The 26641-nt window shown below is 45.6% G+C and overlaps 1 protein-coding gene, 1 long non-coding RNA gene and 1 pseudogene across 2 annotated transcripts in view; 2 read left to right on the top strand and 1 right to left on the bottom strand.

Moving 5' to 3' along the window:
- Positions 1-26641, top strand: part of LOC137347836 (zinc finger protein 850-like) — a 99269-nt gene that overhangs the window by 67791 nt on the left and 4837 nt on the right. The window lies entirely within an intron of this gene.
- On the bottom strand, positions 13259-24718 carry LOC137347837 (uncharacterized). The gene is made up of 3 exons (XR_010969025.1): positions 24667-24718; positions 14143-14290; positions 13259-14022 (listed from the first exon to the last, which is right to left on the bottom strand). It is a non-coding gene; the product is annotated as an uncharacterized lncRNA (long non-coding RNA).
- LOC137347389 (jerky protein homolog) lies at positions 17603-18869 on the top strand (annotated as a pseudogene).

The following is a 26641-nucleotide window of genomic DNA, read 5'->3' on the forward strand; positions in this document are numbered from 1 at the left end:
CCGTAGTGGTCGCGTTGAACAAACACACCCTAAATTCAAAATCATCCCCAAAAGAAACAGAAGATCATTTGAGGGGAAATTTCTCCAGACTGAGGATTCTTAAAGATCTGAAACACATTGTCTGAATGAATCCCCAGAATATGTTCAGGACAGTTCTTGCTTTGTATGGATACATACTGAGCTGTGATGACTGAGTGATTGAGGTGTTGGATTTGAAATCCAATGGAATTTTCCCTGCAGGTTGAAATACTTTCATTAGTTGGCTGCCTGGGGAGATCACTGACTTGTAAACTGATCAGAATAACATCTGCTGGAGCTAAGCTCCTTTTTCCAATTGGAAACAGTAAAATTGATCACCATCAATTAGATATTGTGGACTTGTTACAAAAGAAACAAAATGTAAAAACGAGTGAGAAAAACACTGGAAAAGCAAGAAAAATGTAATAATGACCCTCGCAGTGTTTTGAAGGAAAATGACACCTTCAGTGAATTAGTGAGAATGCCGTTTGGTTTCATTTTTTTTTATTTTTAGAGATACAGCACTGAAACAGGCCCTTCGGCCCACCGAGTCTGTGCCGACCATCAACCACCCATTTATACTAATCCTACACTAATCCCATATTCCTACCACATCCCCACCTGTCCCTATATATTTCCCTAGCACCTACCTATACTAGTGGCAATTTATAATGGCCAATTAACCTATCAACCTGCAAGTCTTTGGCATGTGGGAGGAAACCCACGCAGACACAGGGAGAACTTGCAAACTCCGCACAGGCAGTACCCAGAATCGAACCAGGGTCCCTGGAGCTGTGAGGCTGCGGTGCTAACCACTGCGCCACTGTGCCGCCCCATTAATTTGAACCAGATTTCTGTGTGTAAAATGACCGTGGCATGACTCAAATCTTCATAGAATCATAGAAATTTACAGCAGGGAAGGAAGCCGTTTAGCCCATCATGTCGGCTGCGGTCGACAAGAAGCCATCTAGCCTAATCCCATTTTCCAGCTCTTGGTCTGTAACCTTGTAGGTGAGGGCACTTCAAGCGCATATCCAAGTATTTTTTAAATGTTATGAGGGTTTCTGCCTCTATCACCCTCCCAGTCAGTGAGTTCCAGATCCCAACACCCTTGGGAGAAAACATTTCCTCTCGAATCCCCTTTAAATCTCCTACCTCTTTAAATCTATGCCCCCTCGTTATAGACCCTCAACCAAGGGGAATAGGTCCTTCCTATCCACTCTATCTAGACCCTTCGTAATGTTATACACTTCAATTAGGTCTCCCTTCAGCCTCCTCTCTTCCAAAGAAAACAGCTCTCACCTATCCAATCCTTCCTCATAACTAAAATTCTCCAGACCAGGTGACATCCTCATGAATCTTCTTTGTACCCACTCTAATGCAATCACATCTTTCCTATACTGCGGTGACCAGAACTGCATGCAGTACTCCAGCTGTGGCTGAACCAGTGCCCCTGCAATAATAGTCTACGCCTCAGCGAATAAAGGTAAGTATGCCGAATGCCTTCTTGACCACATTATCTTATTGTTCAGTTGTTGTGTTTCCTTTTATCCTTCAAACACAAACTCACCAATCACTCAGGTCGGACTGGTAAACTATATTGTGACTTCTTTATTCAAAGATTACAGTAGTACATACATAATGCTGGAGAGTTCTCACTAGTACACCTTTCTTGGTCAACTGACATATTCCAACTACTGTGTCATGTGACAGACGACATCATATCCTGTCTGATGTATACAGATTATGGACATACCCACTTAAAGACATAATACAACATCCCCCTTTTTCTAAAATTGAGATTAAACACTTATAATAACTAAACAGATAAAAACAAGTTGTGATAACACTATTTGCAGTAAAACCTTCATGCATTGTGAGTTCAGAACTTTATGGGTTTACAAGGCTCTGAAGTGTAAAGGTGGTTTGGTTCACTTATACAAACTGATCTGGTGGCAGTGAAACTTGTTTCAGATCTCTGACTGTTATCACAGTGGTCTTGATTTGTAGGTGTGTTGCTTTCTTGCAAAACGACATCACGTTGGTTGTCTTCACCATGATCTTCCAGAGCGTTCTGTTCAGCTCTCACCTTTGAACGTCTTCTATTCGCGATAGCACAGCTGGGTGTTGCATAATTGGACATCTCTCTGAGTTGGCATCGATTTCTGTTTAATGTTGTTCCATTTGGTGTTTCCACTTCATACGATCTCGGCTCTCAACAACCCTGAGCTATTTCAGCTGGAAACCAGGTTCTCTCTGTCGGATGTAGAACCTGAACTTTTTGTCCTATGGTCAAACCTGGCAATTGTTTACCTGCATTTCGGTCAGGCATATGCTTCATCCTCCCCTGTTTTTCCAGTAACTCATCTCATACAACTGTAAACTTGGACAGGTGGTAGCTTGGAAGAGTCGTTCGAACTTGCCTCCCAAACATGAGCTCAGCAGGTGAGGGTAAACTTGCACTCAATGGTATTATCCTTAGATGTAACACTGCGTCATGGAAATCCAGCTTTGTTTCCCAGCATTTCATAATCAAGGACTTTCTTTGGCCTCCTTATCTCGAGTGACAATGGGTAAGCGCCTGGAGGTGGTCAGTGGTTTGTGAAGCAGCGCCTAGAGTGGCTATAAAGGCCAATTCAAGAGTGACAGGCTCTTCCACAGGTGCTGCAGAAAAATTTGCTTGTCAGGGCTGTTACACAGTTGGCTCTTCCCTTGCGCCTCTGTCTTTTTTCCTGCCAACTGCTAAGTCTCTTCGACTCGCCACACTTTAGCCCCGCCTTTATGGCTGCCCACCAGCTCTGGCGAACGCTGGCAACTGACTCCCACGACTTGTGATCAATGTCACAGGACTTCATGTCGCATTTGCAGACGTCTTTAAAGCGGAGACATGGACGGCCGGTGGGTCTGATACCAGTGGCGAGCTTGCTGTACAATGTGTCTTTGGGGATCCTGCCATCTTCCATGCGGCTCACATGGCCAAGCCATCTCAAGCGCTGCTGACTCAATAGTGTGTACAAGCTGGGGATGTTGGCTGCCTCGAGGACCTCTGTGTTGGAAATGCGGTCCTGCCACCTGATGCCAAGTATTCTCCGGAGGCAGCGAAGATGGAATGAATTGAGACGTCGCTCTTGGCTGACATACGTTGTCCAGGCCTCGCTGCCATAGAGCAAGGTACTGAGGACACAGGCTTGATACACTCGGACTTGTTGTTCCGTGTCAGTGCGCTATTTTCCCACACTCTCTTGGCCAGTCTGGACACAGCAGTGGAAGCCTTTCCCATGCGCTTGTTGATTTCTGCATCTAGAGACAGGTTACTGGTGATAGTTGAGCCTAGGTAGGTGAACTCTTGAACCACTTCCAGAGCGTGGTCGCCAATATTGATGGATGGAGCATTTCTGATGTCCTGCCCCATGATGTTCATTTTCTTGAGGCTGATGGTTAGGCCAAATTCATTGCAGGCAGCCGCAAACCTGTCGATGAGACTCTGCAGACACTCTTCAGTGTGAGATGTTAAAGCAGCATCGTCAGCAAAGAGGAGTTCCCTGATGAGGACTTTCCGTACTTTGGACTTCGCTCTTAGACGGGCAAGGTTGAACAACCTGCCCCCTGATCTTGTGTGGAGTAAAATTCCTTCTTCAGAGGACTTGAACGCATGTGAAAGCAGCAGGGAGAAGAAAATCCCAAAAAGTGTGGGTGCGAGAACACAGCCCTGTTTCACGCCACTCAGGATACGAATGGGGTCTGATGAGGAGCCACCATGTTGAATTGTGCCTTTCACATTGTCATGGAATGCGGTGATGATACTTAGTAGCTTTGGTGGACATCCAATCTTTTCTAATAGTCTGAAGAGACCACGTCTGCTGACGAGGTCAAAGGCTTTGGTGAGATCAATGAAAGCAATGTAGAGGGGCATCTGTTGTTCGCGGCATTTCTCCTGTATCTGACGAAGGGAGAACAGCATGTCAACGGTCGATCTCTCTGCACGAAAGCCACACTATGCCTCAGGGTAGATGCGCTCGGCCAGCTTCTGAAGCCTGTTTAGAGCGACTCGAGCAAAGACTTTCACCACTATGCTGATGAAACACATGCCCTGCTAGACCATTTGATGGCGGATAATGTGGTGACGACATTAAGTGATCAATGCCCCACTTCACACACATGGCTTGCCCGTGTACTGAGGACTGTTGTCGGAAACAATTTCTTGTAGCATCCCAAACAAACTGAAAATGGCACTCAGTGTACTGGCAACGGCTGCACTTGGCGTATTGTGTAGTTATCAAAACATCAGAAACTTGGAAAAATAGTCTGTCACCAGTAGAAAATCGTCACCACAAACACTAAATAGTTCTGTTGCAATTCTGGTCCCCGGGTGTGATGGAATCTTGTGAGGTATCAATGGTTCCCTGTGCTGGCTTGGCTGGTGTGTCTGACATGCATCGCACAGTCTCACAGTCTTCTCTATATCACTGATGATCCCTGGCCAGTATATGGTTTCCCTTGCCAGACGTCTAGTGTGCTCAACGCCCATGTGAACCTGGTGTAATTGTGTCAGAATGTCTGGTCGGAGTGATTCAGGTATTAGAACCTGTCTACCCTTGAATATAATGCTTCTGGATACTCCTAATTCATCTCTGTAGGCCCAAAATGGTCTTACGGTTTCCTGACTTCTTGTAGTGCATCAGGCAAACCTTCGATTATTGTTTTCCATAGTTCTTGGAATACTGGGTCTTTGGATGTTTCTTCTTGCAATTGTTGACATTTGTGTTGCCCAAAATTCATCGAATCAACTTGTAACACATCTTTGACCACCGTATCTATTGAAGTGACTTGCAGATCCAATGAAACATCCGCATTCTTGGTTGGATTCTGCAACCTGCTCAAGGTGTCTAAAGTAACCAAGTTGCATCTCCCGCTCTATATTGGAACCATTCACTTGCGTTGGAGATAAGCTCTTCAATCCGAATGCAGTGGGTTTCCCATCCTGCAGATTGCAAGCTCTGAGCCCCTTGTTTTTTTTTTAGAATATTACGGCGCAGTACAGGCCCTTCGGCCCTCGATGTTGCGCCGATCATCTGACCTACACTATTCCATTTACATCCATATGTCTATCCAATGACCACTTAAATGCCCTTAAAGTTGGCGAGTCTACTACTGTTGCAGGCAGGGCGTTCCACGCCCCTACTACTCTCTGCGTAAAGAAACTACCTTTGACATCTGTCCTATATCTTTCACCCCTCAACTTAAAGCTATGTCCCCTCGTGTTTGCCATCCTCATCCGAGGAAAAAGACTCTCACTATCCACCCTATCTAACCCTCTGATTATCTTATATGTCTCTATTAAGTCACCTCTCCTCCTCCTTCTCTCTAACGAAAACAACCCCAAGTCCCTCAGCCTTTCCTCGTAAGACCTTCCTTCCATAACAGGCAACATCCTAGTAAATCTCCTCTGCACCCTTTCCAAAGCTTCCACATCCTTCCTATAATGCGGTGACCAGAACTGCACACAATACTCAAGGTGCGGCCTCACCAGAGTTTTGTACAGCTGCATCATGACCTCGTGGCTCCGAAACTCGATCCCCCTACTAATAAAAGCTAACACACCATATGCCTTCTTAACAGCCCTATTAACCTGGGTAGCAACTTTCAGGGATTTATGTACCTGGATACCAAGATCTCTCTGCTCATCTACACTACCAAGAATCTTCCCATTAGCCCAGTACTCTGCATTGCTGTTACTCCTTCCAAAGTGAATCACCTCACACTTCTCCGCATTAAACTCCATTTGCCATCTCTCAGCCCAGCTCTGCAGCCTATCTATGTCCCTCTGTACCCTACAACACCCTTCGACACTATCCACAACTCCACCGACCTTCGTGTCATCCGCAAATTTACTAACCCACCCTTCTACACCCTCATCCAGGTCATTTATAAAAATGACAAACAGCAGTGGCCCCAAAACAGAACCTTGCGGTACACCACTAGTAACTAAACTCCAGGATGAACATTTGCCATCAACCACCACCCTCTGTCTTCTTTCAGCTAGCCAATTTCTGATCCAAAGCTCTAAATCACCTTCAACCCCATACTTCCGTATTTTCTGCAATAGCCTACCGTGGGGAACCTTATCAAACGCCTTACTGAAATCCATATACACCACATCCACGGCTTTACCCTCATCCACCTGTTTGGTCACCTTCTCGAAAAACTCAATAAGGTTTGTGAGGCACGACCTACCTTTCACAAAACCGTGCTGACTATCGCAAATGAACTTATTCTTTTCAAGATGATTATAAATCCTGTCTCTTATAACCTTTTCCAACATTTTACCCATAACCGAAGTAAGGCTCACAGGTCTATAATTACCAGGGCTGTCTCTACTCCCCTTCTTGAACAAGGGGACAACATTTGCTATCCTCCAATCCTCCGGCACTACTCCTGTCGACAATGACGACATAAAGATCAACAACAACGGCTCTGCAATCTCCTCCCTGGCTTCCCAGAGAATCCTAGGATAAATCCCATCTGGCCCAGGGGACATATCTATTTTCACTCTTTCCAAAATTGCTAACACCTCCTCCTTGTGAATCTCAATCCCATCTAGCCTAGTAGGCTGTATCTCAGTAATCTCCTCGGCAACATTTTCTTTTTCTACTGTAAATACTGACGAAAAATATTCATTTAACGCTTCCCCTATCTCCTCTGATTCCGCACACAACTTCCCACTACTATCCTTGATTGGCCCTGTTCTAACTCTTATCATTCGTTTATTCCTGATATACCTATAGAAAGCCTTAGGGTTTTCTTTGATCCTATCCGCCAATGACTTCTCGTGTCCTCTCCTTGCTCTTCTTAGCCCTCCCTTTAGATCCTTCCTGGCTAGCTTGTAACTCTCAAGCGCCCTAACTGAGCCTTCACGTCTCATCCTAACATAAGCCGCCCTCTTCCTCTTGACAAGCGCTTCAACTTCTTGAGTAAACCACGGCTCCCTCGCTCGACAACTTCCTCCCTGCCTGACAGGTACATACTTATCAAGGACACGCATTAGCTGCTCCTTGAATAAGCTCCACATTTCGTTTGTGCCCATCCCCTGCAGTTTCCTTCCCCATCCTACACATCCTAAATCTTGCCTAATCGCGTCATAATTTCCTTTCCCCCAGCTATAATTCTTGCCCTGCGGTATATACCTGTCCCTGCCCATCGCTAAGGTAAACCTAACCGAATTGTGATCACTATCGCCAAAGTGCTCACCTACATCTAAATCTAACACCTGGCCGGGTTCATTACCCAGTACCAAATCCAATGTGGCATCGCCCCTGGTTGGCCTGTCCACATACTGTGTCAGAAAACCCTCCTGCACACACTGGACAAAAACTGACCCATCTAAAGTACTCGAACTATAGTATTTCCAGTCAATATTTGGAAAGTTAAAGTCCCCCATAACCACTACCCTGTTACTCTCGCTCCTGTCGAGAATCATCTTCGCTATCCTTTCCTCTACATCTCTGGAACTATTCGGAGGTCTATAGAAAACTCCCAACAGGGTGACCTCTCCTCTCCTGTTTCGAACCTCGGCCCATACTACCTCAGTAGACGAGTCCTCAAACGTCCTTTCTGCCGCTGTAATACTTTCCTTGATTAACAATGCCACACCCCCCCCTCTTTTACCCTCTTCTCTGTTCTTACTGAAACATCTAAATCCCGGAACCTGCAACATCCATTCCTGCCCCTGCTCTACCCATGTCTCTGAAATGGCCACAACATCAGGATCCCAGGTACCAACCCATGCTGCAAGCTCACCCACCTTATTCCGGATGCTCCTGGCGTTGAAGTAGACACACTTTAAACCAAGTTCTTGCTTGGCAGTGCCCTCTTGCGTCCCTGTAACCTTATCCCCTACCTCACTACTCTCAACAGCCTGTACACTGGAACTACAATTTAGGTTCCCATTCCCCTGCTGAATTAGTTTAAACCCCCCCGAAGAGCACTAACAAATCTCCCCCCCAGGATATTGGTACCCCTCTGGTTCAGGTGAAGACCATCCTGTTTGTAGAGGTCCCACCTACCCCAGAAAGAGCCCCAATTATCCAGGAAACCAAAACCCTCCCTCCTACACCATCCCTGCAGCCACGTGTTCAACTCCTCTCTCTCCCTATTCCTCTCTTCGCTAGCACGTGGCACAGGCAACATCCCAGAGATAACAACTCTGGTTGTTCTCGCTCTAAGCTTCCACCCTAGCTCCCTGAATTTCTGCCTTAAATCCCCATCTCTCTTCCTACCTATGTCGTTGGTGCCTATGTGGACCACGACTTGGGGGTGCTCCCCCTCCCCCTTAAGGATCCCAAAAACACGATCGGAGACATCACGTACCCTGGCACCTGGGAGGCAACACACCAACCGTGAGTCTCTCTCGTTCCCACAGAACCTCCTATCTGTTCCCCTAACTATGGAGTCCCCAATGACTAATGCTCTGCTCCTCTTCCCCTTTCCCTTCTGAGCAACAGGGACAGACTCTGTGCCAGAGACCTGCACCCCATTGCTTACCCCTGGTAAGTCGTCCCCCCCAACAGTATCCAAAACGGTATACCTGTTGTTGAGGGAAACGGCCACAGGGGATCCCTGCACTGCCTGCTGGTTCCCTTTCCTTCCCCTGACGGTAACCCATCTACCTACTTCTTTTACCTGAGGTGTGACTGCCTCCCTATAACTCCTGTCAATAATCCCCTCCGCCTCCCGAATGATCCGAAGTTCATCCAGCTCCAGTTCCCTAACGCGGTCTGCGAGGAGCTGGAGTTGGGTGCACTTCCCGCAGATGCAGTCAGCAGGGACACTCTTGGCGACCCCTACCTCCCACATTCTGCAGGAGGAACATACAACTGCCTTTACCTCCATTCCCACTATTCTAGATTCCCAATAAATCTACTGAAAAACCAAACGAAAAAAAAAGTCAAAACTTGCTCGCTTAGCAATCCGACGGACTGAACTTTTTAAATAAAAAGCTTACCTTATCAACACACCAGAGTCCTTTTTTTTTGGTTAGAGGAGGAGGTTGGGTGGGAGACACTACACGTGTAGTGTCTCGGGTACTGCCACTGCCCAAATAAATAGTTTTCCCTTACCCAGCAGTCCCCTGGTCCTCCGAAACAAAAGGGGATTAACTTGTAACTTACTGAAATTGACCGCTCAGCTGAAAGTCCGCTCCGCACCTCGTTCTGTCAAAGCTGCTCCTCGCAAAAAGACAAAGATTTTAAAACTGCCCAAATAAATAGTTTTCCCTTACCCAGCAGTCCCCTGGTCCTCCGAAACAAAAGGGGATTAACTTGTAACTTACTGAAATTGACCGCTCAGCTGAAAGTCCGCTCCGCACCTCGTTCTGTCAAAGCTGCTCCTCGCAAAAAGACAAAGATTTTAAAACTGCCCAAATAAATAGTTTTCCCTTACCCAGCAGTCCCCTGGTCCTCCGAAACAAAAGGGGATTAACTTGTAACTTACTGAAATTGACCGCTCAGCTGAAAGTCCGCTCCGCACCTCGTTCTGTCAAAGCTGCTCCTCGCAAAAAGACAAAGATTTTAAAACTGCCCAAATAAATAGTTTTCCCTTACCCAGCAGTCCCCTGGTCCTCCGAAACAAAAGGGGATTAACTTGTAACTTACTGAAATTGACCGCTCAGCTGAAAGTCCGCTCCGCACCTCGTTCTGTCAAAGCTGCTCCTCGCAAAAAGACAAAGATTTTAAAACTGCCCAAATAAATAGTTTTCCCTTACCCAGCAGTCCCTTGGTCCTCCGAAACAAAAGGGGATTAACTTGTAACTTACTGAAATTGACCGCTCAGCTGAAAGTCCGCTCTGCACCTCGTTCTGTCAAAGCTGCTCCTCGCAAAAAGACAAAGATTTTAAAACTGCCCAAATAAATAGTTTTCCCTTACCCAGCAGTCCCCTGGTCCTCCGAAACAAAAGGGGATTAACTTGTAACTAACTGAAATTGACTGCTCAGCTGAAAGTCCGCTCCGCACCTCGTTCTGTCAAAGCTGCTCCTCGCAAAAAGACAAAGATTTTAAAACTGCCCAAATAAATAGTTTTCCCTTACCCAGCAGTCCCCTGGTCCTCCGAAACAAAAGGGGATTAACTTGTAACTTACTGAAATTGACCGCTCAGCTGAAAGTCCGCTCCGCACCTCGTTCTGTCAAAGCTGCTCCTCGCAAAAAGACAAAGATTTTAAAACTGCCCAAATAAATAGTTTTCCCTTACCCAGCAGTCCCCTGGTCCTCCGAAACAAAAGGGGATTAACTTGTAACTTACTGAAATTGACCGCTCAGCTGAAAGTCCGCTCCGCACCTCGTTCTGTCAAAGCTGCTCCTCGCAAAAAGACAAAGATTTTAAAACTGCCCAAATAAATAGTTTTCCCTTACCCAGCAGTCCCCTGGTCCTCCGAAACAAAAGGGGATTAACTTGTAACTTACTGAAATTGACCGCTCAGCTGAAAGTCCGCTCCGCACCTCGTTCTGTCAAAGCTGCTCCTCGCAAAAAGACAAAGATTTTAAAACTGCCCAAATAAATAGTTTTCCCTTACCCAGCAGTCCCCTGGTCCTCCGAAACAAAAGGGGATTAACTTGTAACTTACTGAAATTGACCGCTCAGCTGAAAGTCCGCTCCGCACCTCGTTCTGTCAAAGCTGCTCCTCGCAAAAAGACAAAGATTTTAAAACTGCCCAAATAAATAGTTTTCCCTTACCCAGCAGTCCCTTGGTCCTCCGAAACAAAAGGGGATTAACTTGTAACTTACTGAAATTGACCGCTCAGCTGAAAGTCCGCTCCGCACCTCGTTCTGTCAAAGCTGCTCCTCGCAAAAAGACAAAGATTTTAAAACTGCCCAAATAAATAGTTTTCCCTTACCCAGCAGTCCCTTGGTCCTCCGAAACAAAAGGGGATTAACTTGTAACTTACTGAAATTGACCGCTCAGCTGAAAGTCCGCTCTGCACCTCGTTCTGTCAAAGCTGCTCCTCGCAAAAAGACAAAGATTTTAAAACTGCCCAAATAAATAGTTTTCCCTTACCCAGCAGTCCCTTGGTCCTCCGAAACAAAAGGGGATTAACTTGTAACTTACTGAAATTGACCGCTCAGCACCTCGTTCTGTCAAAGCTGCTCCTCGCAAAAAGACAAAGATTTTAAAACTGCCCAAATAAATAGTTTTCCCTTACCCAGCAGTCCCCTGGTCCTCCGAAACAAAAGGGGATTAACTTGTAACTTACTGAAATTGACCGCTCAGCTGAAAGTCCGCTCCGCACCTCGTTCTGTCAAAGCTGCTCCTCGCAAAAAGACAAAGATTTTAAAACTGCCCAAATAAATAGTTTTCCCTTACCCAGCAGTCCCCTGGTCCTCCGAAACAAAAGGGGATTAACTTGTAACTTACTGAAATTGACCGCTCAGCTGAAAGTCCGCTCCGCACCTCGTTCTGTCAAAGCTGCTCCTCGCAGTGACTGGTGTGACGAGTGTACCTCCAAGGTGGTTTCTCTCGGGTTGTAAAACTGGAATTAGAATTAGAACATTACAGCGCAGTACAGGCCCTTCGGCCCTCGATTTTGCGCCGACCTGTGAAACCATCTGACCTACACTATTCCATTTTCATCCATATGTCTATCCAATGACCACTTAAATGCCCTTAAAGTTGGAGAGTCTACTACTGTTGCAGGCAGGGCGTTCCACGCCCCTACTACTCTCTGAGTAAAGAAACTACCTCTAACATCTGTCCTATATCTATCACCCCTCAACTTAAAGCTATGTCCCCTCGTGTTTGCCATCACCATCCGAGGAAAAAGACTCTCACTATCCACCCTATCTAACCCTCTGATTATCTTATGTCTCTATTAAGTCACCTCTCCTCCTCCTTCTCTCCAACGAAAACAACCTCAAGTCCCTCAGCCTTTCCTCGTAAGACCTTCCCTCCATACCAGGCAACATCCTAGTAAATCTCCTCTGCACCCTTTCCAAAGCCTCCACATCCTTCCTATAATGTGGTGACCAGAACTGCACGCAATACTCCAGGTGCGGCCGCACCAGAGTTTTGTACAGCTGCAGCATGACCTCGTGGCTCCGAAATTTGATCCCCCTACTAATAAAAGCTAACACACCATATGCCTTCTTAACAGCCCTATTAACCTGGGTGGCAACTTTCAGGGATTTATGTACCTGGACACCAAGATCTCTCTGCTCATCTACACTACCAAGAATCTTCCCATTAGCCCAGTACTCTGCATTCCTGTTACTCCTTCCAAAGTGAATCACCTCACACTTTTCCGCATTAAACTCCATTTGCTTCACAGAGTTTTCCACATTAACCTTTTCAGTTCTACATATTCCAGCGAAGATAGTTCCTCTGACAGTGACATTTTTAACGGCTCAAACAAGTGCTGATGGTCCTGTTGCCATATGAATCATACTTCCTTCTTCAATAGCTCCCTGAGAGACAATGCCTTCTGAGCAAAGTTGGGAATGTACAGTTTGAGGAAGTTAAACAATCCCAGACAATGCTGTAGATCTTCTCTGTTCTGTGGGGTAGGCATGGAGTGTATGTCCTCCAATTTGCTAGGATCCGGATGAATACCGTCGCTGGAATATATAGAACTGAAAAAGTTAATGTGATGCACATTGACCTTGCATTTTTGACTATTGAAGACAAGGCCTTCATGATGTGCTGCCTCTATTCAAAGGTGTAAATTGAGATCGTGTTCTTCCTTCGTCTCTCCAAAAATGGCCATATCATCGGTGATGCAAATGCATCCCAGGACCTCTCCAGTGATTTGGTCCATGTGCAGTTGGAACAAGCCCTGGTGAATGATAATCCAAAAGGCAATCTTTGAAAACAGTACCTTCCAAATGGTGTCTGAAATGTTGTGAACTCCTGTGAGCCTTCCGCCAGATGGACAGACCAGTAACCATTATTAGCATCCAACCTGGAGAAGAATTTCGTGCCGACAATTTTTGGATTCAACTCCAACGTTGGAATTTTGTGTTATAAGATCTGGGGTTTGCTTTAATTTAATTGTAAGACTTGGGTCAATTACAATTACAGTCTAAGTTGGGAGAGCAGATCTAGAAGGGACTTACAGCTCAGAGTAGCTACAAAACCACACACGGGTACGAGGGTGCTTTCACAAGCTTCACAGAGTTTTCCACAATAAGCACAAAATCATGATACTGGGCACTGGTCAGCAGTTGCATTCACAATGGAACACTGGTCCTCAACCTCTAGTTAACTATGAATCTTGTCGCTTGATTGAAGTCTATATTCTGTCTTCTTCTTGACGATGATGCGTGCTTTTGCAGTCTTACAGGTTCTTACTTTATACACCTTTCCCAGCTTGGTTTTGTACCATAGTAGGTAAAACCCTGTTCTGTTCAACTAATCGGTCAGTCATGACCTAATTGCTCTTCCATGATGGTACTTCAAGCTGGTTTAAGTCATTGTCATTCAGTTGCAGGGAGGTGAGGGTGGTGGTGATGAGTCAGTGCCTCCAGATTCAAGCTTCCTTGCCTCTATGAACTCCTTCACAAAAGTTCATATCTTGATCCGGTGCCACCCTGCTGTGGCTATTCAACCAGGAAGACCACTTAATGGGATTGAAATGCGCTTATCTCTTTTCACATCTTCGTGACCAGACTGTCTGTTAATATGCAAAAATGGCTTTCTGGCTAGGGACCTGGCAATTCCTTGTGATAGGCCCTCTTTTCTTCCCAGCAACAATTTGAAGTTAAATGTCCATGTGGTGAAATTAATGTGCCTCATTTTTGGCAGGTGGGGGCCTGCGTGACACACAGCCTCAGCCAACTGTTCGGGTGTGTGGTGGTCTCACCAGCTGGTGACCCAAAGCCAAATGGATTCCCACCAAGGTGAGTGTCTGCACTGGTGGAAGGTGCAGGAGTGTCATGGGATGCTGCATCCTTTGAGGTTGTCTCTTCCTCAGAGGTGGTGGAAGTCTACAGGGCCTCCAATGCTGACTCAGAGCATGGCCCTGCAAGATACAATGTGAAGGACTAACATTTAGGTTTTATGGTACAATGATGACAGCATAATCTCTGCATATGAAATGTTATTAGGAATCATTGTGTTTGTCAAAAATCACTCTGTTCACCTGGGACCCCAAGCTCCATATCCGAAATGGCACGTGCTCCCTGGCTCCTGGCTAGCTCCATTGCCTCTTCCACTTGTGTGAGTGGCCTCAGGTCTGGCACCCCGCCACCGGTCCTGCACGCCTTCTGACTATTGTGGGCCCTCTGCACCTGGAAGAGCAAGGATGCAGATATTGAGCACTGCCAAAGAACAATATGAGGCTTGTAACAATGGGGTGCTTCAACAAGAGGTGCGGGAAGCTTAGTCTAGTATATGGACTCACCCTGTCATAGGTGTGACATGTTCTGAGGTGCAAATGAGGGTGACTTGATGCGCGTATGCAGTCAGTCATGTGGCATCAATCCTCCCTGTCTTTGACATGGCAATGGCACCCCTGTGCTATACCACTGGGGACACCCAGATCAAACGGAACTGTTCTGCAACGTGCCAGTTTCCTTTGTCAAGCACATGAGATCATTCACCCTCTTCCTGCACTGGACCCAATCTCATCGGGTGACTCACGGCAGTTTACCTCCTCTCCAATCTCCATCCAGGCATGCCTAGTCAGGTGGGCGGACTTCTTCTTGCCAACGCTGGGGAAAAGAACCTCCCACCTTTCCCTTGCAGCCTGGCGGAGAGTGAGCAGGGAGGCATCGCTGAACCATGGGGCCACCCTTCCTTGCAAGTCTGACATTCGCACTGGGCTTCCCAGGGGTGCTGCATCAAACCTGGTGCAGTGCTGCAGGCATTCCTGGCTGCTCTGCTCTGGCAGCACAATCAAAATGTAAGAAGAGCTTTCATGAAGGGCTGGCTGCCTTTTAAAGATGCGGCAGCACCTGTTCACAAATCAGCTGACGCTGTTGCCGACATCGCAGAGCCTGCCCCCTCCACCTAATTGTGGGGTGGGGGTGGAGGGGGGGGGGGGCGGGCCGACTGGCGCATTGAAATGCATTGCCGCGTGCTACATTGCGGCAGCAAGGTGGTAGTAGCCAACACATGCAGGCTGCCATTTTTTTCCGAGACTATTAAATCCAGCCCAGTCAATTTCAAAACTTCAGATTGATATATTTTTGTTGGGTGAGGTTATTGAGGGATGGGACGGGCCCTATGCGAAGTGATATAAAGCCAAATTCAACTCAAATGTATCATTTTCATTATTTAATTAATTTTACAATGAGACTTAGTGGATATTTCCTTACGGGTTATCACAATTCCAAAGATCTCTTATTTCCCTAATGGCTGCTTTTGTCTCCGTCGATTGTGGGTGATATTTGTCCCTATTCTCCCAGAAACTGAATCTGTCTTGTACCAAACGGGGTTTAATGTCAGACAGTTCGGGGAGTCAGGCATCATTCATTCCTAAACCTACACTGGCAGGTAAAATCCAAGAGAGTTCCTGAGTAAGGATTTCTCCGGTTCCTCACCATGTATCTGTCAGGATACTGAAACCCAGCTTTCTTATAGTCCACTCCTGGAAGCCCCACTCCCTCAGCCTACAACCTTCAGCAGGGTCAGTGGTGGAGTTTCACAGTGGGAGTGATCTCAGAGTCACTGTCAGGATCGCACCCCTGTTCCCTCATGTTCCAGGTTGTGTACTTTTACTTATCCTGGTGTCTAACACCCACACATCAATAAAACAGGGAATTCCTGGAAACACGCTGCAGGTCCTTCTTTATCTGGAGATCTGTTGTATAATTGTACCAGCAGTTAACAGGCTCCTGTAAACTCTTCCATCTGCCATTTTAATGGAGACTTTTACCAATTTATTTTAAACAGGTTTATTTTAAATGCGTTAATACCTGGCTTAAAATAGCAGACTCAGAACTGTCGCACAAACACGTTAAATCTTTGTGAAATAATTCCCATAGTCATGTTCAGACTAGAAACTTAAAGCTGCCATTTCACTTTCAGTCAGGAACAGATCACAGTTTTACACCAATCTCTGATTTGACAGCACATTTCCAGCATTCACTGTTGTTCTTCCTGACACTAAACACAATTGTAAAGGAGTCTTCTGTTCCATGCCCAGAAGCTCTGAACCATGGAAGAAAGCGGCTGGGACACATTTCTTACACACCTCAGGATTAACCCACACATGGACTTTGCTGTCAGTGAAGAGGTGAGAAAGACCAAATGCAGTTTTTCCCTCTGTGTGACCCTGATGGACGGTGTCCAGGCTGAAGTTCTGTTCCTGCCATACAATCCTCCTCCCAGATTGTCCTTTCTGAGCTCCAGCCAAAGTGATGCTAAACACTCAGATGGGAAAGACAAAAATCTACAACAATGTGTTTAAAACAAAGCTGATTTGTTTGACATTTAAGCAGAATATTAAACTCCAGCCCAGTTATGGGGATTATTCATATCAGCAGAAACAAATCCCAACTGTCATTAAGAGTTATCCTGCCTAATCTCACTTTCCAGCTCTTGATCTGTAGCCTCGTCGGTTACGACTTCTCAGTTGCATATTCAAGAACTTTTTAAATGTGATGAGGGTTGCTGCCTCTATCACACTTTCAGACAGTGAGTTCCAGACACCAATCCCCACAACCCTCAGGTGAAAAGATTTCTCAACTGTCTTCTAATCATTCTGCCAATTATTTTAAATCTATTCCCCCTGGTTATTAACCTCTCTGATAACAGAACTATATCCTTCCTATCCACTCTGTCTCAGCCCCGCATAATTTTATACACCTCAACCTCCTCTGTCCCAAAGAAAACAATCCTAACCTCACAGATAAAATTCTCCAAATCTTGCAACATCCTTGTACATCTCCTCTGTATTCTTTCTCATGCAATCACATCCTTCCTGTAATGAGCTGACCAGAACTGCACACAGTACTCCAGCTGTGACCTAACCAGTGTTTTACATAGTTGCAGTATAACTTCCTCGCTCTTATATCCTATGCCTCGACAATAAAAGCAAGCATCACGTATGCCATCTTAACCACCTTATCTACCTGTCCAGGCACCTTCAGGAATTTGTGGACATGCACCACAAGGTCCTTTTCTTCCTCTACATTTCTTAGTATCCGACAATTTATTGTGTTTTCCCTTGCCTTTTTTGCCCTCCCAAAATGCATTACCTCACACTTCTCCAGATTGAATTCCATTTGCCGTTTTCTGCCCACCTGACCAGTTCATTGATAGCTTCCTGCAGTCTCAAGCTTTCTTCCTCACTGTCAACTACACAGCCACTTTCTGTCTCAGCTGTAAACTTCTTCATCATGCCCCCTACATTTAAGTCTAAAGCATTGATATATAAGTAAAAGTTTCATGATCTGGCACTTTACCAACTGGAAAGCTCTATTATCCGGAATTTCTCCCAATGCTGTGTTTTCTCGAGTGCAGCAGATTGTTCTGGACATTACTGTACTGTAGTTAGTGATGCTGCCGATGATCATCTTAGTGACACTGCTGGAAGTCCATCTCGTTGTGTCGCTGTGCTGATGCAGTATTGTGATTTATCTCCCCATCCACCCATTATGGCATCTAATAAAGCACTAACAGGAAAAGGGGGAAAGCGACAAAGGGCTGTGTTGAAACTACACCAGAAAATAGACATTTGCAGGCATCAAGAAAAAGATGAAAATCATAATGTAATGAATGAATATAATGTAGGGTCGTGAACCCTATATGATATCAAGAATTAAAAAGACCAGTTGTTGAAATTCTTTGCTAGTTCCGAGACTAATAAAGCTGTTGAACAATCCGTCCTCTACATAAACCTAAATTAGAGCAGCAAGACGGTATATTGTACGAATGGTTTTCATTAAAATGCTCTGAGGATGTCCCAGTCTCAGGCCCAATGCTCATTGCAAAGGCAAAAGACTTTGATAAGCAAATGGAATTGACTGAACCATGTGCATTTTCCGATGGATGACTTTATTACTTTGAATGACAGTATGGCATAAGAAGGCTCGATGTGACTGGTGAACAAAAATCAGCTGACCATGAAGCTGCAGAAAAATATTGTGATTTTTTCAGCAGATTAATTGCTGACCATGATCTATCCCCAGAACACGTTTATAACGCAGATGAAACAGGCCTATTTTGTCACTGTTTTCCTAATTCTACCCGAGCTGCTGCAAGTGAATCTAGTGCTGCAGGTTTTAAGCAAAATAAACACAGAATAAGTGTGCTTGCATGTGCTAACGATGCAGGAACACACTGAGTGAAGCTTTTAGCAATTGGCAAATATAATCCTCCTGGAGATTTAAACATTTACCTGTTGATTACAAAGCATGAAATAATGCATGGATGGATATAGAATTTTTTAATGATTGGTTTTACTATGTTTTTGTACCTGTAGTGAAATAACATTTTAGAAAATTAAGAAAACCTGAAGATAGCAAAGCTATTCTTTTATTCGACAATTGTCGAGCTCACTCTCATGAATCCAAGTTAGTGCCAGTATTATTTTTACCGTCTTCCTGCCTGCCAATGTTACCTCATTAATTCAACCAATGGACCAGGACATCATCCAGAATATGAAATGTTTTTACAGGAGAGATTTCCTAAGAAAGTTAATCAATCATGAAGGCACAATCCAAAACTTTCCATCAAATTATAACATTATAGATGCAATTTTCAATGTGGCTTGTGCGTGGAATTTGGTTAAAGGTGAAACATTAAGGAGAGCTTGGAGAAAGCTGTGGCCCAGTGCTATGTTTTACAGAAGTGTCTTCTGAGGAAGAGGAATCTGAAGGTTACAATGTTTATCATAAAAAAATAAAAATCACAAATTCTTGACATGCTGAGGGATGTTCCTTCTACAAACCCAATCAAACAGCTCAGTGAAAATGATGTAGAAGATTGGGTTGAAGCTGACAAGGAGATTGAAGTGACACATGTTGTTAGTGATGTGGAAATAATAGTGTCCGGAATCCTGAGAAGTCTAAGGAAACTGAAGAAGATTCTGCAGAAGAAGATTTTAGTGAGAAATAGAAAATAACTTGGACTAATGCTGCTTCAGCATTTCAGACATTCATCACATTTGCTGAAAGGCAGATTTGTTATTCTGCACAAGAGTTTATGCAGAGTTTGGGCGGCACAGTGGCTGCAGTGGTTAGCACTGCAGCCTCACAGCTCCAGCGACCCGGGTTCAATTCTGGGTACTGCCTGTGTGGAGTTTGCAAGTTCTCCCTGTGTCTGCGTGGGTTTCCTCCGGGTGCTCCGGTTTCCTCCCACATGCCAAAGACTTGCAGGTTGATAGGTAAATTGGCAATGAGCAATTGTCCCTAGTATAGGTAGGTGGTAGGGGAATATAGGGACGGGTGGGGATGTGGTAGGAATATGGAATTAGTGTAGGATTAGTATAAATGGGTGGTTGATGGTCAGCACAGACTCGGTGGGCCGAAGGGCCTGTTTCAGTGCTGTATCTCTAAACTAAACTAAAGCTACATATTTTCCACTCTGCTTTCATGCCAAAAAGAGAAGAAGCAAGTAAGCAAACTGATATCTGAAATCTTTTCAAGAAAGCTTCCAGGGCTTGTCATAGGCTCAGTACAGATTCTGTCCGTCAGCTTCTCCGTCCAGTGCTTTAGTGTAATTTATACATTAACTTTACTATTTCTGAAGAATTCTATGCATCATTACTGCCTCAAGATTTCTGTATCATGCATCTTCTTGTAATCATTACTCTTAAAATTAAAACTATTGCATTGTATCGCCTTGATAGCACAATTCTTAATTAACAGCAATTTGATAACCCTTCACCTCTCAGGTTTGGTAAATGCCAGGGAACAAAGCTTTTATTGTCCCACAAAACGCAAGGGACCTGGTACTGAGCCCTGTGGAACCCCACAGGAAACAGGCTTCCAGTCATAGTTCAGTCCTGGATGTGATTAACAGCAGCAATAACAGCGGAATCCAACCCCTGCAGTTATATGTGATATCGTTGGTGTCTCAGCAGGTTGGATGACTGAGTGAATCCTTTCCCACACGCGAAGCAGGGGAACAACCTCTCCCCAGTGTGAGTGCATAGGTGTATCTGTAGATCCCTAGTGCTTTTAAACCTCTTCTCACAGTCAGAACATGGAAACCGTCTCAACCCAGTGTGAACTCGCTGGTGTTCAGTGAGGTTGGATGATTTAGTGAATCCATTCACACACACAAAGCAGGTGAACGGCCTCTCTCCAGTGTGACTCTGCTGATGAGTTTCCAGCTGGGATGGGTAATTCAATCACTTCTCACACTCCCCACATTTCCATGGTTTGTCCATGTACGACTATCCTTGTGTCTCTCCAGTTTGGATGATCTATTGAGGCCTCATCCACACACAGAACACAACACGTGTACTGTTTCTCCTCATTGTGAATGGTGCGATTTTTTTCAGGCTGTGTAACTGGTTAAAGCTCTTTCCACAGTCAGTGCACTGGAACAGTGCACAGTGGCGCAGTGGTTAGCACCGCAGCCTCACAGCTGCAGCGAACCGGGTTCAATTCCGGGTACTGCCTGTGTGGAGTTTGCAAGTTCTCCCTGTGTCTGCGTGGGTTTCCTCCGGGTGCTCCGGTTTCCTCCCACATGCCAAAGACTTGCAGGTTGATAGGTTAATTGGCCATTAGAAATTGCCCATAGTATAGGTAGGTGGTAGGGAAATATATAGGGATAGGTGGGGATGTGATAGGAATATGGGATTAGTGAAGGATTAGTGTAAACGGGTGGTTGATGGTCGGCACAGACTCGGTGGGCCGAAGGGCCTGTTTCAGTGCTGTATCTCTAAACTAAATAAACACTCTCACTCCTGGTGTGTGTGTCTCCGTGCTTTTCCAGTCACACTGATGTTTGAAATATTTTTCTCACAGAACAAACAAACATTTCTCCTTCCATGTTCAAAGCCGATGATATTCAGGTCCTGATGAATCGAGTGGCTCTGTCAGATCTTGATGTGATGTTTGGTTTGAGTTTCCCACCTGCAAATCCTTCCCTTCTGAGCCACTGTAAAAGGAGTTTACAAAAGCCATCACTGGCAGTCCAGCATATAAATGAGCAACATTCTCTCCTCCTGCTGCCTGGCCCAAGATGGCCATGCATGCTCCCTGCTGCACATTGCCCTGAGGAGAGGCAATATAGTGCAACACTCACAGCAACGTACAGTCCAACATTATTGGGATAGAGAGACATGCGAGTTTCGAAACACTCACCAACACGACTCCAGTAAAATATCACAGGAGGAAAAGGGGGAGCACTGTGTGTTTCTGCCCTGATATCCCCCTCCCCAGGCATGTCAGTCAAACCCCCCACTCCTCCCAGTCCACAGCTCAGCCTAGCAGCTTGCAGCTTCCTGCATCTTGAGCCAGCCCTGCCCAGGTGTGGCCCAGCCCAAAGGGAGTCTTTGTGGAACTAGGGAGTCGGGGAGGTGGGATCTCCTGCCCTGTGCTGTGTCCCAAGTGGTTCTTACCTCCCCTCCTCCAGGCCCTTTTATAACTGAGTTAAGTTTCCTTTAATGTGGGCATTAGTTAGAAAGGATCTGGCTTCAGAAGATCATGAAGTAGAATCAGTATGAGTGGAAATTAGGAATAGCAAGAATCAGAAAAGGCTGGTGGGAGTACTTTATAGGCCCCCTAATAATAATTATACCATTACTACCCTCATCTATCTTCCTTGTTACTTCTTCAAAAAATTTGATCAAGTTGGTCAAACAAGATCTTCCCTTAACAAATCCATGCTGACTGTCCTTGATTAACCAGTACCTTTCTAAGTGACAGTTTATCCAGTCTCTCAGAATAGATTCTAATACTTTTCCCACTACTGAGGTTAGACTGATTGGCCTGTCTATCCCTTGCTCCCATTTTAAACAGAGGTACAACGTTAGCAGTTCTCCAATCGTCCGGCAGCATACCAGTATCCACTCAGGACTGGAAAATGATGGCCAGACCTTCTGCTATTTCCTCTCTTGCTTCTTCTAACAGCCTAGGTACATTTCATCCAGCCCTGGTGATTTATCAACTTTCAAGGATGCTAATACCATTAATATTTCCCCTCTCCCTATGTTTATCACATCCAATACTTCACACCCATCTTCCTTAACTACAATATCTGCATTGTCCCCCTCTTTTGTGAAGACAGATGCAAAGTATTCATTAAGAATACCAACATCTTCCGCCCCTACACATAGGTTACATTTTTGATCTTTTATGGGCCCTACTCTGTCCTTAGTTATCCTCTTACTCTTAATGTATTGATAAAAGATCTTTGGGTTCACCTTGATTTTGCTTGTCAGTATTCTTTCATGCCCTCTCCTTGCTTTCCTTATTTCTTTTTTGATTTCACCCCTCCACTTTCTATACTCCTCTTGGCTTTCTGGAGTATTGAGTTTTCGGTGTCGGACATAAGCTTTCCTTTTCTGCCTTATATTACCCTGTAAGCTCCTTAACATCCATAGGGCTCTAGATTTGGCTGTCTCACCCTTTTTGTGGGAACATGTTTCCTCTGAACATGAATCTCCCCTTTGAATACCTCTCACTGCTCTGACACTGATTTCCCTTCAAGTCGCTGTTTCCAGTCCACTTTCGATAAATCACTCATTTAGTAAAATTTTCCTTGCCCAATTGAGAACTCTAACTCCTGTTCTATCTCTGTCCTTTTCAATAATTGTTAAAACTGACTGAATTATGATCACTACCACCAAAATGCTCCCCCACTGCCATTCTTTCCACCTGCCCATCTTCATTTCCTAAAACTAAGTCTAAAACTGAACCCTCTCGTGTTGGACTTACTACATACTGGCTAAGAAAGTTCTTCTGAATGCATCTCAATAATTCTGCTCCTTTCACACTAAAACTATCCAAGTTAATATTGGGGTAATTAAAATCCCCTACTATTACTGCCCTATTGTTCTTGCACTTCTCAGAGATTTGCCTACAAATCTGCTCTTCTACCTCCCTCTGACTGTCTGGGGGTCTTTAGTACACTCCCAGCAGTGTGATTGCCCCTATTTCATTCCTGAGCTCAATCCATATGGCCTCATTTGATGAACCTTCCAATAAATCCCAGACGAGCCCTTCTCTGTTGGGCGGCACAGTGGTTAGAACGCAGCCTCACAGCTCCAGCGACCTGGGTTCAATTCTGGGTACTGCCTGTGCGGAGTTTGCAAGTTCTCCCTGTGACTGCGTGGGTTTCCACCAGGTGCTCCGGTTTCCTCCCACAGCCAAAGACTTGCAGGTTGATAGGTAAATTGGCCATTGTAAATTGCCCCTAGTGTAGGTTGGTGGTAGGAGAATGGTGAGGATGTGGTAGGGAATATGGGATTAATGTAGGATTAGTGTAAATGGGTGGTTGTTGGTTGGCACAGACTCAGTGGGCCGAAGGGCCTGTTTCAGTGCTGTATCTCTAAATAAATAAATCATCCCTCCTCACAGATGTAATAATTTCTTTGACCAAAATTGTCACTACCCCTCCTTTCTTATCCCCCTCCCTATCGCGTCTGAAAACCTTGTAACCAGGAATGTTGGCCTGTCATTCCTGTCCCACTGTAATAGCTATGATATCATACTGCCATGTGTCTATCTGTGCCCTCAGCTCATCTGCTTTATTTGCTATACTCCTTGCAATGAAATAGATACGCATGAGCACTGCCAAACTCTTTTTATTTTTTAACCTTTGTTTCCTCTGTCTCCCAGAATCATTCATTAATTTTCTGCCTTCAATTTTATTTCTGATTTTGTCCCAACTGAGTCTACCCTCAGGTCCCCATCCCCCTGCCAAACTAGTTGAAACCCTCCCCAATAGTACCAGCAAAATGTCCCGCAAGGAATCCCGGCTCTGTTCAGATGCAACCCATCCGGCCTGTCCAGGTCCCATCTCCCCCAGAGCAGGTCCCAATGTCCCAGGAATCTGAAGCCCTCCCTCCTGCACCATCTTTCCAGCCATGCATTCATCTGTCTTATCCTTCTATTTCTATTCTCACTTGCACGTGGTACTGAGAGTAATCCAGAGATGACTACTTTTGAGGCCCTGCTTGCTAATTTATTCTCTAGTTCCCTAAATTATGACTACAAGACCACATCCCTCTTTCTACCTATGTCATTGGTTCCGATGTGGACCACGACTGCTGGCTGATCCTCCCCCTTCAGGATGTTCTGCAGCCGCACAGTGACATCCTTGACCCTGACACCAGGGAGACAACACACAATCCTGGATTCACGTCTACTGCCACAGAAACGCCTGTCTGTTCCCCTGACTACTCCGGTGTTTCTGACCCTTCCACATCATCCACCATTTCTCCTCTATTTAGCCCTGCCTCTACTGGATTTTGTGACAGTTTCTGCTCTCGGCTTTGTTGAGATTCCGGCCAGAGGAAAGTAGTGGAAGCAGCAACTGGGAGTTGATCTTGTTGTTTGCTGTGATTTTTTTTATTTCCAAAATATACTTTATTCATAAAAATCTGTAAAAAATACATTACCAAACAGCACCAAGTCAAAAAATACAAACAGTGCAAAGGAGAACAGTTTCCTTGTTATTTGCTGTGATCTCGCTGTTCAGATTATCTCCTAGCCCCGCACTCCGTGTGTCTGCGGCCTGCGAACCCCAGGCTTTATTAACTCACCTGCCGAAACCACGCTGTCTCAGATCCTGCCACCACGCATGCTCAGCTCATCCCATCGCCCCGCTGATTGACGGCGGCTCCGGACCAGTAGGAAGAGCGGAGGCGGATCTGGAAGACCGAGCGGCCGTTAGGTCCTCCAACCAATTGGAGCGATCGAAGGGCGGGCTCGGGCCACGAAATGGACGAGCCCCCCCCCCCCCCCTTCCATACTCCGGTCTCGTCTCCTCCTGCTATTGGTCCGGAGTTGCCGTCAATCATTGTGAGGGGCACGGTGTCAAGTATCGAGTAGAGCATGCGCAATGCCGAACAGCATTTGATGTGTGGGCATTGACGAACAGTGTTTTGGAACATGCGTAATGCGAGTGATGGCGGTGGATAGATGCCTGTGAGCCGCAATTGGAGCCGGTAAGCGGCAGTGATGGAGCTGGTGGGTCGGCAGGGAGGCTTCAGAAACTCCCAATCCCGTGTTTGCACAAAACGGCAGCTGCAGGGCTTCTCCCGGTGACATGCTCGAGTTAACGGCCGCCATCTTTCCAGCTCTTCTTGAGGAACTAAGGATTAATAAACTATAACATCAAAGGACAAAACTCTAAAGGCCCTGGGGGAGGGGGAGCCATTTGGGACACAGCACAGGGCAGGAGTTCCCCCTCCCCCACTCCCTGCTTCCACAGACTCCCCTTGGACTGGGCCACACTGGGGCAGGGCTGGCTCAAGGTGCAGGAAGCTGCTAGGCTGAGCTGTGGACTGGGAGGAGTGGGGGGGTTTGACTGACAGGCCTGGGGAGGGGGATATCAGGGCAGGTACACACACTGCTCCCCCTTTTCCTCCTGGGATGTTTTACTGGAGTCGTGTTGGTGAGTGTTTCTAAACTCTGTCTCCCTATCCCAGTAATGTAGGTGGATTGTAGGTTGCTGTGAGTGTTGCACTATATTATCATCTTTATCGGAGAATCATGTTCACTATTTTCTATTCGGGTCTTGAGTTGGATAATGTTCACTCAAACCATAGAATGGCCTGAAATAAAAACAAGAAATGCTGGAAATACTCAGCAGGTCTGGCAGCATCTGTGGAGAGAGAAGCAGAGTTAATGTTTCAGGTCAGTGACCCTTCATCAGAACTGGCAAAGGTTTTAAGCAAATAAAGTAGGGGTAGCAAGAGAGAACAAATGTGAAAGCATTGATAGGACAGGGTCACAGAGAATAATTGACCAGAAGGTCATGGAGCAAAGGCAAATGGTATGTTAATGGTGTGGTGAACGATAAAGTGTTAAAGGACAGAAAAATGGCACAAAGCACAAACATTAAAAAAACAGTGGGCAGGCACATGGTTAAAAAAAAAGAATGATGAAACAAACTAAAATAAAAGAAAGAGAAAAAATAACTGAAAATAAAAAAGGGGGGGCCAGTTATGCTCTGAAATGATTGAACTCAATGTTCAGTCCGGCAGGCTGTAGTGTGCCTAATCGGTAAATGAGATACTGTTCCTGGAGCTTGCGTTGATGTTCACTGGAACACTGCAGCAATCCCAGGACAGAGATGTGGGCATGAGAGCAGGGGGGAGTGTTGAAACGGCAAGCAACTGAAAGTTCGGGGTTATGCTTTTGGTCTGAGCAGAGGTGTTCCGCAAAGCGGTCACCCAATCTGCGTTTGGTCTCCCCAATGTAGAGGAGACCACATTGTGAGCAGCGAATACAGTATACTAAATTGAAAGAAGTACAAGTAAATCGCTGCTTCACCTGAAAGGAGTGTTTGGGGCCTTGGACAGTGAGGAGAGAGGAGGTAAATGGGCAGATATTAGAATGGTCTGTGCTGGCTATCTGAAGAAGCAATTTAACAAGTGCCACTCCCCCACCTTCTCATAGCCCTGCATATTCTTCGTTTGCAGATAATCCAATTCCCTCTTGAATGCCTCGATTGAACCTGCCTCAACCACACTCCTATAAGCCCCAGGGCAATGCAGGCTTCACAAACACTGA

The sequence above is a fragment of the Heterodontus francisci genome, chromosome 32 (genome assembly GCF_036365525.1).
Source record: "Heterodontus francisci isolate sHetFra1 chromosome 32, sHetFra1.hap1, whole genome shotgun sequence".
NCBI classification, from domain to species: Eukaryota; Metazoa; Chordata; class Chondrichthyes; order Heterodontiformes; family Heterodontidae; genus Heterodontus; species Heterodontus francisci.